Here is a 15473-nt window from a genome sequence, read left to right on the forward strand (position 1 = left end):
ATTGGGATCCTTGCTTTTCCTGATATATGTAAATGACCAAGATCTTGGCATACAGGGGACAATTTCAAAGTTTGCAGATGATAAAAAAGCTTGGGAGTGTTGTGAACTGTGAGGAGGATGGTGTGGAACATCAAGAGGACATAGATAAGTTGATGAAGTGGGTAGATAGGTGGCAGATGAAGGTCAATGTGGAGAAGTGTGAGGTGATGCATTTTGGTAGGAAGAACATGAACAGACAATATAAAATAGAGGGTGAAATTTTGAAGGGGGTGCAGGAGCAAAAAGACTTGGGTGTATATGTGCATAGGTCACTGAAGGTGGCAGGACAGGTAGAGAGACCAGTTAATAAAGCATATAGTATCCTGGGCTATATTAATAGGGGCATAGAGTACAAGAGTAGGGAGGATACGCTGAATTTATATAAGACGCTCATTCAACCTCAGCTGGAGTATTGTGTACAGTTCTGGGCACCATATTATAGGAAGTTTGTGAACACATTGGAGACAGTGCAGAAGAGGTTTACAAAAATGGTTCCAGGGATGAGAAACTTCAGCTGTGAAGATAGATTGGAGAGATTGGGTCTGTTGTCCTTTGAGAGAAGAAGGCTAAGAGGAGATCTGATAGAGATGTTCAAAATCATGAGGGGGCTGGACAGAGTAGATAGGGAGAAGCTGTTCCCACTTGTAAAAGGATCAAGAACAAGAGGGCTCAGACTTAAAGTGATTTGCAAAAGTAGCAAATGTGACGTGAGATAAAACTTTTTCACACAAGTGGTTCAGGTCTGGAATGCACTGTCTGGAAGTGTGGTAGAGGCAGGTTCAATCAAGGCATTCAAGAGGACATTAGATGATTATTTGAATAGGGTACAGGAAAAAGGCAGGGCAATGGCACTAGGTTATAATGCGCATTTAGAGAGCAGGTGCAGACATGATGGCAGAATGGCCTCCTTCTCTGCCATTAAGATTCTGTGATTCTGTGAGATGAGGGAATTGTATGTACTATCGCCAAGTCTGCAAATGACACAAAAATAATTGGGAAGGTAAGTGGTGAGGATGACACAAAGAATCTACCGAGGGATATGGACAGGTTAAGTGAGTGGACAAAACTTGGCAGGTGAAATACAATGTGGAAAAATGTGAGGTTATGCATTTTAGCAGGAAGAACACAGGAGCTGAATGTTATTCACATGGAGAAAGACTACAAAAAGCTGCAACAAAGAGGGATCATCCATTCATGCATGAATCCCAAAAAGCTAGCATTCAAGTTTGACAGGTAAGAGAGGAGACAAATGGAATGTTGGCCTTTATTTCAAAGGGAATAGAGTACAAAATTAGGGAAGTCTTGATAAAACTGTACAAGGCACAAGTTAGACCATACCTAGAATATTGTGATCAGTTTTGGTCCCCTTGTAGAAGGAAAGTTGTACTGACATTGGAGGGAGTCCAGGCAAGGTTCACTAGGTTGATCCTGGGTATGGAGGAATTTTCTTATGAGGAGAAGTTGAGTTTTTTAAAAATTCATTCATGGGGTGTGGGCATCGCTGGCTAGGCCAGCATTCATTGTCCATCCCTAATTGCCCTCATTCAGGAGGTATTTAAGAGTCAACCACATTGCTGTGCCTATAGGTTGGGTTGGGTCTGTACTCATTGGAGTTTAGAAGAATGAGAGGTGACCTTATTGAAACATATAAGATTCTTAGCGAGCCTGGCAGGGTAGATGCTGAGAGGTTGTTTCTCCTTGTGGGAGGGTCTAGGACCAGAGGGCATAATCTCAGAATAAGGGGCCACCCATTTAAAACAGAGATGAGAAGGAATTTCTTCTCTCAGAGGGTACTGAACCTGTGGAATTCTTTATTACAGAGGGCTGTAGAGGCTGGGTTGTTAAGTATATTCAAGGCTGAGATAGGCAGATTTTTAATCAGTAAGGGAATCAAGGGTTGTTGGGGAAAAGGGAGGAAAATGGAGTTGAGGATCATCAGATGAGCCATGATCTCATTGTATGGCGAAGCAGACTCGATGGGCCTAATGGCCTACTTCTGCTCCTACATGTTATGGTCTTATGGTCTATTTACAAATAATATTTTAATCCACAACATATACATATGTACATGTTAAGTGATTAAAGATTAAGTTTCTGTGGTGGTTTTCTAATTCAGTTAGAGTAGTGTAGCTCTACCACTTGAGATTCTCCCACTGGATTGACATGATCAGGATCTGCAGTATCAGGGACATCCTTAGACAATGGCAGTTGAGGATTAGGTAATTAAACAGAGACATCAGGTGTGTATATTCTAGGCTCACTCTGTCATCTCAGGGATTAAAGGTTCAGCATCAATCACAGGCAATCAGGAATAGCTGGTTGTTGGAATGTCTCTCTACTCCTCAGATGAGCCAAATGTTTTTGAACAATCCAGCCTTCCACTTCCATTTGAAATGTCAAAGGTCCAGTTTCAAAGACTATTACACCAGGGACCCAGTTAGGTCCATTTCCAAATTCCGCACGAAATCTGTCTCTCCGACAGTAAATCATCGAGATTTGCTATGAATATCATGATTCAATTCCTGACCACTCTGATCCTTCTCTACCTTTCCCTCTAAGTTTGGAAACACCAGACTTAACCTTGTATGAAGGCAGCGATTCATCAGTAATTCAGAAGGTGTTGAACCTGCAGTTGCGTGAGGAGTTGTAGGATAATTGAGAAGCAAACGTGAAAGTCAAGTTTCTCGATTCCCATCTGACAACCTCTTCATTCCAGATTTGAGAGATTGCTCTGCTCTTTCAGTTAAGGGATGATATGGTGCTGTTTTAATATGTCTGATTCCATTTAAACTCATGATCCCCTGAAACTTTGCACTGATAAAGACTGTACCGTTATCCAAAACGGTGACTTCTGGTAGGCCATGTATACTAAAACACTGATTCAGCATTTCAATAATTGCACTCAACTTTGGTGATCTAACTTCATACACATCCATCCACTTAGGGTGCACATCGATGATCAATAAAAACATGGTACCTAAAAATAGTCCTATATAATCAATATGTAGTCTAACTCAGGGTCGACCAGGCCACTCTCATGGATGCAGTGGAGCTGAAATAGGCAACTTCTGTTGTTGCTGACAATGGAGACAGTGCTTGACCATGCTTTCAATGTCACTGTCTATGGCCAGCTACCAGACATAGCTTCACATAAGCATTTTCATCTTTGATATGCCTGGATGTACGCTGTAGAGTTCCCTCAAGTGTGGTTCTCTTCCTTGTGAAGAGGTGATGACTCTTGATCCCTACGTCAAGATTCCATCTTGACAACTTAACTCTATTTTACGGGCATGGAATGGTCTGATCTCTTCAGACACTGGTAAGTTTGACCACCCTTGCAATATCAGGTCATGGACTTTTGACAAAATTGGATCCCTGTTCCAATTCCTAATTTACTTTGCACAGACCGGCGGAAAGCCCAACTCCTTGTGGCACTGGACCATGTACATTGCTATCTGGTAATGGGATATGCCTGAGTGCATCCACATTTGCAATATACATGCCAGGACTGTGCAAAAAGGTGTACTCATATGCTGATAAAATCAAAGCCTAACACTGAATTCTTGCTGAGGCTATTGGAGAAATGGCCTTATCCTCACTGAATAAACCCATTAATGGTTTATGGTCTGACATGATGGTGAAATGTCGTCCATGCAGGTACTGGTGGAATTTCTTCACTCTGAACATCACCGATAAACCTTCCTTTTGTAGCCAGGCCCAACCCTTCTTGGCTGCAGAGAGGGTTCTGAGACACAGCTCATAGGCCTTTCTGATTTGATTTCTTTTTTTCTTCTGTTTGCTGCAGAGTTTTGTCTCATTCCTCATTTTGATTTTACAGTTAAACAAATTTCTCTCTGGTGAAATCTTAACTTGGGTTCAGTTTAGTAGTTGGGCTGCCCTTGGCTTTATTATCCACTCGCATCTTGGAAAGTTCCATCACTTTTCCTTCTAACGCCTCTTTTGTTTCATTCAGTTGATTCTTCAGTGCTTCTGTCTCCTTGTATCTTTTAGCTTCCTCCTGGAATATTGAACGTTGTTGAGTCTTTTCTGCCAGTCTTTCTTTTTTGTTCAGAGTGGCACTATATTCATTTTGTTTCTTTTCATGATTTTCTAATGGAACCAATTCTGACCTGAGGGATCCTTGCATCCTGTGTTGGTCCATTGATTCTCCTAACGCATTCCGAAATACACTGTCATATTCCCTTATCAACTCAGGAATTCTTCCTATTCTCACTTGAAATATTTCGGACCAGTTGAACTTAATTTTTTTTTAATCAATAGCGCCCCAGAAGATTAGGTCCTTCACCTGTCACTATGATCACTGGAAGATGGGATGTCTGTTGTCTATAGGACACAAGTCATGTGGTGATGTCCTCTACCTGTATTGACTGTTCAGTGTATGTCTTCAGTTGAGCTGTGGTTTGCTCCAGATTCAGTAGCTGGGTACCTTCAGTTAGGCACTTAAATGTGTGTTCTCCCAACACTGTGGCCAAGGCTCCTGTGTCTACCTCCATGGTTAGTGATGGTCATTGGTTTAGTTTTTACTGCTTTGATGTTGTATAGGGAATAGATATCAGCATCAGCAACTTCTGGTTCTGTTTTACTGTGCACTTCAATCATCTTAGTCTACTGTCTGATTGGCTGTCTCGATTTTGCCCTGCGTTGCTTTATAATGTGCCGTTTTTTGTGGCAGTAATGGCATTCTGCCTCCTTGAAACTGCAGGCTTCTGGTACATTCATAACCCCACATCTGTAACAGATTCATTTCTGAATCACTGCTGAAATGCTTCCACTAGGCCTTTATGTTTTTTCAAGCAGAAGAGACTAATTCCCACTTTGCTGCTGTCTCTCTGGTTTTTGTGCCATGATCAGTGGTAGGTCCCTGCCCCAACTGAAGAACAACGCCATGTTGCACACTCTGTAAAGGCTGCAAGTCCCTTTCAGCACGTCCCATTGCTAACGCTATTTCCATGGTGAGCTTCAAATTGATGTTAACTTCTGCAAATAAACCATGTTGAATGGCATCAACGTGAATGCCACAAACTAACTGGTCTTACAGCAAGTCATTGAGTATGTCCCCGAAGTCGCAGTGCTCAATCAACTGCTTCAACTTCACTGCATGGATTGCGATGGGCTCTCCCGGGGCCCTTATTCCGGAGCTGAATTTAAACCTCTGCATTATAACCAACGGCTTCAGCTGAAAACGTGTGCTCACAAGGTCTACCAATTCACTAAAAGATTTAGAACTGGGTGCATTTGAGGCTGACAGACTGTGGATGAGGTTATACATCTTGCTACCACACTTAGAAGAATTGCTTTCTGCTTCTCCTCCGCTATTGTTTCTTTTGCCACAAAATAAAATCCTGGGCACCCTATTACTGGCTCCAGTCTTCCATGGACGAGCCATAAGGGCCGGTCTGAAGAGTGGCATGGCTGATGAGTATACTTTTCTTTCATTCATTAAGAACTGATGTACTCACATTCACGAGGTGAAGTCCAGCGTCGGAGCTATCCCATCCTCATCGCCAAATGTAATGAACTTGCGGTGCCAGACAGGTTTCTGCTTGAAACAAATAACTTTATTACAGAGCTCATTTAGAAGCCATACGCTTGAACCAGGTCCATGACTAGAAAGCTCCACCACCACCAACCCCACCCACCCCCCCCACCCCCGCGTTACCTGCTCTTAGGGCTCATTTGTCAAGAGCAATCATGTGACCCCTAAAGGGAGTAGGAAAGGTTATACCTACAATCGCTACATAAACCAGTGCTGGTTTGTAGGTCAGAAAATGTGCCAGCCCTTAAAGGAAAAAGTAAATCACATCTGGCAGACTCTTGGAAGGCTAACAGTAATTCCAGGGTTACAGCAGTAGTATTTGAAAACTGTTATAGAATTGCTTTCTACCTGAGACCAGGGCTTATCTGAGGGAAAAGAATTTGTCCTTCAAGGTCCCACATAATGCACCTGGGCTCCACACTCTCTTGCAGAGAGACATCCAGATGTTTACATTTTGTTTTTACATCCAAATACAGCACCACCTATCCAGCCAATGGACTCAGGAGTCATTGCAACCTTCAAAGCTTTCTACACTTGTAGAAGTTTCAGCCACATTCTCAACCTTATGGAAGCAAACCATTCAGCCACAGTCCATGATGCCTGGAAGGAATTCAACATCCTCACAGCAATAGAGGGATACTTAAGGACTCATGGGGTGAGGTTAGACAACCAACCTACTGGAAAAAAGTTTGGTCTGAGGCTGTGAATGATTTCACAAGGTTTCTCAGTGTGGAAGCTGAAGTGCTCAGGATTGTTGAGTAGGCAAAACGATTTGGAGGAGAGGGATTAGAAGACCAGTCCACAGAGGAAGTAGAGGAGTTACTTCAGTCTCAACAAGGGGACCTCTCTGCAGAAGAATTGGTGGCACTGATGAAATTAAGTGAATTTAAAACAGGAGCAAGATCAGGAAGAAAAGCCTAAGAAGGCTCATTTTATACTCAACATGATGCAGGCCTCATAACATCCACTAAAGATTTGAAAAACAAACAGGTGACAAACGATGATGCAGTTTTTTTATATTCACACATGGGATGTGGGTGTTGCTGTCTGGGCCAGCCTTCATTTCCCATCCCTAATTGCCCTTGAGAACTGAGTGGCTTGCTGGGCCATTTCAGAGACAACCACATTGCTGTGGGTCTGGAGTCACAAGTAGGCCAGACTAGGTAAGGATGGCAGATTTCCTTCCCTAAAGGACCTTAGCGAACCAGGTGGGTTTTTATGACAATCAACAACGGTTTCTTGGTCATATTGGATTTTCAATTGCAGATCTTTTATTGAATTCAAATTTCACCATCTGCTGTGATAGGATTCAAACCCAGGTCCCCAGAGCATTACCCTGGGTATCTAAAGTACTAGTCCAGTGACAATACCACTACTCCACTGCCTGAAGCATTGTATCTTGTAGAGTGATTGACATTACTATTGCTCCTTACCGAGAACTTTACAAAATTGAAAGGCAGAAGGTGAAGCAGTCAAGAATAACATTTTTCTTTTTATCCACATCAACACCTACAGCAGCCATTTCACTCACTCCATCCACATCCACACTCAAGTAGAGTATAGTATTGTACTGTAACTGCGACAAATTTTACATCGCTCTTATATTGTGGCTTAGTTACACAATTTCTCCCGTAAATGTATCTTAATTTTAACAATAACGTAACTTTTATTGCCTCTGCTCCTTTACACATGTCAAACTTTAGGATGGCTGGAACCTATTTAATTGACTCCCATTGTAAAGCATATTCAGCGTTCGCGACCTTGCCCCCTTTGCGAGATTTTGCAGGAATGTAATCCCTGTGAACAGCAGGACTTTACTGTAAGCGGAAAACAAGCAAATCAGGGACAGTCCACTGAGAGCCATGGCTTCTCTCTTTGCCTCCCTCAGCGCACTATCAGGCCCCAGTTTATACATCAAAGTTAGTTGGGAGCTTGCTGAAGCCAGCTGTCTGTGGTTAAGTCCGAGGTGCCTGTAAAAAAGGTGAAGGCACAGCAAAGGGCAGAAAAGGGATGATAAATTCCACCTCGTGGTTTCCAGGGTGCCAGCACTGCATTTCTATCAGATGCAAGTCCTCAAAATCTCTCCCCCCACCGCTATCGTTTTCGACATAACCTTGGTGGGGAGCTAAAGCTTCACCTCAGTAATTCCATCATAAAAATCCAATGGCTGAATTCATGCTTGCTCCTCATTTCACAGCCAATAAACAATTTATTTTTTCCCTTCAAAGAAAAGCCTGGCATAAATATGTCAAATTCCTCACAATTTTTGTCTTTGAAATGGAAGAGGCGCTGTCGAATCAATAAATGGGGTCATTAATAACAACAACTTTTAACACTCTGAATACTTTAAGCAGCTTGAAAAGCTGAACCGGGAAGAATGTGTCCACCTAATGGATTTTAAAAGAGAAAGTGAAAGGAGACACAGGTGCTCCAATGGAACAGAGCTTCACAATCTGCTGCCTGAGTCCGTCACAGGCTGGATAATTGCTGAAACAAGCCATTTTCATCATTATTTCAGCATAAATCTTCCAACATGTGAGAAAGAAGCTGGAGAAGCAATAATTTAATCCCCATGAGCACTGAAAGTAGATGCTGAACATAGGAACCTGCAGTCTGGCAAGGGTGAGAAAATTCTGCTCTCAGAATTTCCAAACTGGGTAGGGGGGGGGTGAATTGATTTTAAAAAGACAATTTGTTAGGAAAAGGTTTCTGAATTCTGTTGGGAAGTTGCAGCCAGGGCTTTAATGCATTTGTCCTCCAGATCCCACAATTTATTTTTACATTCTTCCATTTTGACAGACACAAACTCGGGAGCTGAAATGACATTGTAGGTTATTAGTCCAGAAGCACAAAGCTTCTCTCTCCCCGTCATTGAAGTGGCATTTCCGAAGGAATTTTAAACAAACACATTAAGACTTGGTATGCCACTATGTCACTGACTCAGAGGCCCTGGAGCATGATAATTCCATCAGTACAGACTCACTGTTAAGGCAACAACATTGGCGCTGGCTCAGCCATATTCATCAGATGGATAGCGGCTATCTACCCAAAGGCCTTCTGTATGGTGAACCGGCCCCTAGGTCACAACCTCCTGAGCATCCATACCTTCACTAGCAGTATTCCTGCAAGTGAGATATGAAGGTGGCGAACATGGATGCAGACAGATTGGAGACAGTCACTGATGGTTGTGACCCCTGGAGGCTGACTGTTTGGAAGAACATTGGGAAAGAAATAAAAAGCTCATCCGGCAAAGGTCAGTGAATCGAGTACCTTCCCAGCCCCACTGTCTTCCTCTGCAACAAATGCGGCAGAGACTGCCATACCAGAGAGAGGTCCCTGAGACACACCAAGCAATGCTCAACAACATGGCTGGAATGACTGGACGTACCAGACAGATTTCTACTTGAAAAAGATTACAGAGAGCTTTTCAGAAGCTACACGCTTGAATAGGACCTCGACTAGAAAAGCCACCTGTCTACCGCCCCCCCCACCCCCGTTACCCCCCCTCCCGGATTACCCATGTTTAGGGCTCATTGATCAGAGTCTCCAAGAGCAATCATGTGACCCCTGACAGGCAGTAGGAAAGACTACACCTTTAATTACTACATTTCCTCCCCCTCAGTTTTCTTACACTTCCTATTTTGCAGAGAACATTTGAATAACCCACAACATACACATATATACAAGTCAGGTGATGAAAGATTAAATCCCTGAAATGATTTCTTATTCAGTTAGAGGAGTGTAGCTCTACAACTTGATGTTCAACATGGTCAAGAACTGCAGTATCAAGCACATCATTAGAAAGTGGCGGTTCGGGGCTTGGCAGATCTACAGAGACATCGGGTATGCCTATTCCAGGTCAATCTGTCACCTGAGCGATTGTTGGAATGTCTCTCTATTCCTAAGACGATCCATATGTTTTTGAACAGTTTGGTCTTCCACTTCCACATGGAAAGGCAAGGGACCAGTTTCAGCGACAATTATACCAGGAACCCAACAAGGTCCACTGCCAAAATTCAGCACAAAAACTGTATACCCCACAATAAATCTTTGAGCTTTGCTATGAATACTGTGATTCAATTTTTGATTACTCTGATTCTTGTCTACCTTCCGCTTTTAGTTTGGAAACACCAGACTTAACCTTGTATGAAGGCAGCTATTCATCAATAATTCAGACGATGTTGAATCCATGAGGCTTCGTACAATAATTGAGAAGAAAATGTGAAAGTTGAGTTCCTTGAGTCCCTTCTGATAACCTCTTTGTTCCAGATTTCAAAGTTTGCACAGCTCTCTCAGCTAAACCGTTTGATGAGGGATGATATGGGGCTGTTTTAATATGTCTGATTCCGTTTAAACTCATGAATCTCTGAAACTCTGAAACTTTTGGTTAAGACTGTACCATTATCTGAAACAATGATTTCCAGTAGGCCATGTTTACCAAAACATTGATGCAGCTTTTCAATAGTTGCGTTCAATGTCAGTGATCTGATTTCATATACATCCAAACATTTAGAATGCGCAACTACGATCAATAAAAACATAGCACCTAAGAATGGTCCTACATAATCAATATGTAGTCTAACCCACCTGGCCACTCCCATGTAAGCAGTGGAGCTAAAACAGGCAACTTCTGTTGTTGCTAACAATGGAGACAGAGGTTGACCATGCTTTCAATGTCACTGTTGATGGCAGGCCACCAGACATAGCTTTGTGCAAGCGTTTTCATCTTCGATATGCCTGGATGCGCACTGTGAAGCTCTGTCAAGAGTGATTCTCTTCCTTATGAAGGGACAATGACTCTTGATCCCCAGAACAAGATTCAATCTTGAAAACTTAACCTACAGAGTTCTGATGAAGGGTCATACGGATTCAAAATGTCAACTGTATCCCTCTCCGCAAATGCTGTCAGACCTGCTGAGTTTTTCCAGATATTTTTATTTTTGTTCTAGATTTCCAGCATCCGCAGTTTTTTGCTTTTATCTTGAAAACTTAACTCTTTTTTGGTAATGGAACAGTCTCATCTCATCGGACACTGCTGAGTTTCACCACATTTGCAATGCAAGGTCTCTGACTTTCGACAAAATTCGATTTCTTTTTGTCCAATTGCAAATTTGCTTCGCATGCACAGGTGAAGAATTCAAGAAACACAGCACAAGCACAACTTATTGTGACACTGGAACATGTACAATGCTATCTGGTGATGGAAGATGACTGAGTGCGTTTGCATTTGCAATATGCAAGCCAGGATGGTGCATAAAGGTATACTCATACGCAGATAATATCAAAGCCCAATTCTTCAATATCAAAGTTGAAATCTTGCTGATGCAATTGGCGGAATGTCTTTATCCTCACTGAAAAAACCTATTAATGGTTTATGGTTTGACACAATGGTGAAATGTCATCCATGCAAGTACTGGTGGAATTTTTTCACTCTGAATATCACTGATAAACCTTCCTTTTCTAGTGGGGAATAACCCTTCTTGGCTGTGGAGAGGGTTTTGGAGACTTAGCCAATTGGCCTTTCTGATCCATTTTCCATCCTTTGTGATAACAGATCTCCCAAACCATGAGGAGATGCATCGCATGTTAATACCAATTCTTTCAATGGGTCATAATGTACCAGTAAACTGATGACTGTAATAGCTTCTTAACTTTCACAAAGGCTTCTTCTTGTTGTGAATTCCATGACCAACGATGATTCTTTTTTAACAATAAGTGACATGGTGCTAACACTGTTGACAAGTTTGACAAGAGGTGGCTATAATAGTTTATCATACCCAGAAAAGACTTGAGTTCAGTTACACTGGATGGACAGGGCACCTCTTGGATTGCCCTAACTTTCTCTTCTACCAGATGGCATCCATCCAGTGACCCAAGTAAGTAAATTCTGGTGCTTGGAACGTACATTTTTCTTTCTTTAATTATACACCGGCTTCCAAGAATTTTCTTAACACCTCTTCTGGATTGGCCAAGTGCCCGGTTTCAGTTGACCCTGTGATCAGAACATCATCTAGGTGTACTACCACTCGGTGAAGTCCTTGCAAAAGGCTCCCTATTGTTCTTTGGAAGATTGCATATGCAGACGATACTCCAAAAGGTAGGCAAGTATATTGATACAGACCCTCGTGTGCATTGATAATGAGCCGGTGGGGTCTGCCCACCATCCAAGGGCAAGATTCTGCCCTTAAAGATCACCATTAGGTCACCACTCAGTCTTCTCTTTTCTGGAGGAAAGTGCCCAGACTTTTCAGGTTCTTTCCTGACAGATATAACCTTGCCAAATTTGAGTTTTAAAAGCTGGTAAATTCTAAGAAATGGGATATCCTTTGGCAGGTCATTTCTCTGCACTTTCGAAATGTAAAATGCAAGGATTTCAAAGTAAAGAAAGGTTATATCTGCCCAAATATAAAAGCTAGTTTTTCAACAGGATCACTTTCAGTATTCTAATTATATCAGCTTCTATGTTCTCGAGATTTCAATTTGTCACTGTCTCATTTTAACACAAAGGTGGCACCCTTTCCTTCTATTTGTGCAGAAGAGGTGTATATAACTTATAATTTCATTAACATCAGTCAACATAGATTCAGGAGAGAAATATCTTGCCAACAACATTGACTTTTTTGAGGAAGTGACATCCCAAATCAACTGTGGAGAGTTCTCCAATGTGTTGTATCTAGACATCCAGAAGCCAATTTACAAAGGCCTACATGACGGGTCAAGAGTTAAACTCAAAGCTTTGGGGACTTGTGTTAAGCCTCAGAACCATAGAACCATTGAAAGGTTTCAATGCAGAAAGAGGCCGTTCAGCCCATCATGTCTGCACCAGCCAAAAAGAGAAACAAGAAACTAGCCGTTCATCTTAATCCCAATTTCCAGCACCTGGTCCATAGCCTTGCAGGTTGCAGCACTTCAGGTGCAGATCCAGGTACCTTTTAAATGAGTTGAGCATTTTGGCCTCAACCACTAACTTGGGAAATGAATTCCAGGCACCCACCACCCTCTGGGTGAAAATGTTTTTCCTCATGTCCCCTCTAATGCTTCTACCAATCACCTTAAATCTATGCCCCCTGGTAATTGACCCCTCAGCTAAGGGAAACAGGTCTTTCCTGTCTACCTTATCTAGGCCCCTTATAATTTTGTACATCTCAGTTAGGTCACCCCTTAGCCTCCTCTATTCTAAGGGAAACAACCGTAGCCTATCCAATCTCTCCTCATAGCTGCAATTTACACGGCCTGGCAGCAATCTTAAGTTAGCAAGACACAATCTTCTCATAACAAAACCATGCAGACTATCCCCGATCAAACTGTGCCTTTCTAACTGACAGTTTATCCTGTCTCTCAGGATTGATTCCAATAATTTTCCCACCACCGAAGTCAGGCTGACCGGCCTATAATTTTCTGGCCTATCCCTCGCACCATTTTTAAATGATGGCACAACATTTCCAGACCTCCAGTCCTCTGGGACCTCGCCTGTATCTAGTGAGGATTGGAAAATGATCCTCAGGGCATCCGTTATTTCTTCCCTGGCTTCCTTCAATAGCCTGGGATATAATCCATCCAGCCCTGGTGGTTTCTCCATCTTCAAGGATGCCAGTCCCTCCACCACATCCTCTCTCACTATGCTTATTGTATCTAATATTTCACACCCTCCTCTTTAACTAGAAGGTCTGTTTCATTCTTCTCCATAGTAAAGACAGAGACAAAGTACTCATTGAGAACCCTGCTCACATCTTCAGCATCAAGGCACAAATCTCTGATTGGCCCTACCTTTTCCTTCCTTATTCTCTTGCTTGGTAAAACATGAATATGGATGAACAATGGTGAAGGGTAGAAACCAATAGGCACTGTTGGAACATGTTGGAACATACAAAAAATGCTGGACAGGAAAAGATTCATTGGAACACCCACCCCCTAGCTCTGCCTTGTGTTTCACAATTTAAAAACTCACCGCCCCATGGGGATGGTGTCCTAGTGGTGATGGAACTGGGCAAATAGTCTACAGGCCCCAGGATAACCCTTTTGGGACATGAGTTCAAATCCCAGCATGGCAACTGGTAAAATTTGAATTCAATCAATAAATCTGGAATTGAAAGCTAGGCCAGGGTTTTCCCCCTGGTGATTTGGGGGCGGGGCCTGGTCACCGAGGGGAAGATGACGCGGGATGACATCAGGAGGAATCCCCGACATCATCCCGGGCCATTTAAATTTTCAGGAAGGTGGGCGGACAGCGAAATCAGCTGTTCACCCGCCGACCAGTCAATGGCCAATTGAGGCCAGTGACAGGCTAAGTAAAGTAATTAAAGGACCTGCCCGGCCAAGTTTGAGGCTGGTGGGCAGGCCAGGAGCCCCAGCGGGCTCCAGGTTGTTCATGAAACTTCATCCACTGGCGGGGTGCAGTCTCATGTCCGTTTTGTAAAAAAGTTATTAAGTTTAAGTGTTTTTTATTAACATGTCCCATCGCGTGTGACATTGTCACATGAGGGGGACATGTTAATAATTTTTTAATGTTTCTATTTTTACACTTAACTTACCTGTCACGAGTCTCCCTGAGACAGGACTTTGCCTCAGGGAGCAGTGCGCTGTTTCGTGCACAGGTGGGAATCCCTCCCCCCCGGAACAGGGCAGGCCGCTGGGCGGGGCCTTAATTGGCCCGCCCACTCAAAATGGCGGCGGGCCCCGTTTCAGTGGCGAGGGTCAGCTGTCCGCCCGCCGACAAGCCAGTGGGGCCCGCCCGCCATCCGAGGGCAAAATTCAGCCCCTAGTCTCGGCAATGGTGACCATGAAACTATCATCAATTATTGCAAAAGCTCATCTGGTTCATCAATGTCCTCTAGGGAATGGAATCTGTTGTCCTTACCTGGTCTGGCCTACATGTGACTCCAGGCGTACGGCAATGTTTTTGACTTTTAACTGCTCTCTGAAAAAACCTAGCAAGCTACTCAGGTCAAGGGCGACTATGAAAGGGATTTATGAAGGGGAAATCACATTTGTCAAACCTGCTGGAGTTTTTGAGGACATAACTAATAGAATAGATAAGGGAGGGCCAGTGGATGTGGTATATTTGGATTTTCAGAAAGCATTTCATAAAGTTTCACTTTAGAGGTTAGTGTGCAAAATTAAAGGCAAAGCAATGGCACTAGGTCATAATGCTCAGTTGGAGAGACATGATGGGCCAAATGGCCTCCTTCTGTGCCATTAAGGTTCTGTGATTCTGTGTTTAGCCTTGATCATATTGAATGGCGGAGTAGGCTTGAAGGGCCAAATGACCTAATCCTGCTTCCAATTTCTATTTTCTATGTTTAATTAGGGATGAGCTGCAAATGCTGGCCTTATTCCACCCATACTCCACGAAAAAATAAAGGAAAAAAAAACACGGACAGATAAAAAGACAGATAAAAGCCCAGGTCAATTAGACAAAATAAATGATGAACAATACTCTACAACCCCATTTTGTCTTCAAAACTAGTCCAGGAGGCTAGTCTGGCCTTGGCTATATGATCTACCGACTGTAAGTCCCAGGGCCGGTGTGGCAGACTCTGCCTTTCCAGAAGCAGCTTGTTCAGTCTTCAAAGGAAGTATAGCAGATGATCTTATCCCACCTCACCGAAGTCCTGAGGCGGCATTCCATCATCTCTCGCAGCTGGAAGGATGCCAGTCCCCCGTGAGGGAACTTGGTGAATCAGCATTCACTATTTGTGCTGGGGGTCAGCTGTATGGCTCCATTATTCCTGGAAACAAATATCACCTCTTAATATCTCACCTAGTTCTGGCCTCACATTACTTGAGATTATGATGCCTGGCCCTCCCTAAGCTATTTCACTGAATAGGATTTAGATGTATTAAATCATAATGGCAGAAGTACTGAGTGGGTCTCAAT

This window comes from Carcharodon carcharias, chromosome 8, assembly GCF_017639515.1.
Source record: "Carcharodon carcharias isolate sCarCar2 chromosome 8, sCarCar2.pri, whole genome shotgun sequence".
NCBI lineage: Eukaryota > Metazoa > Chordata > Chondrichthyes > Lamniformes > Lamnidae > Carcharodon > Carcharodon carcharias.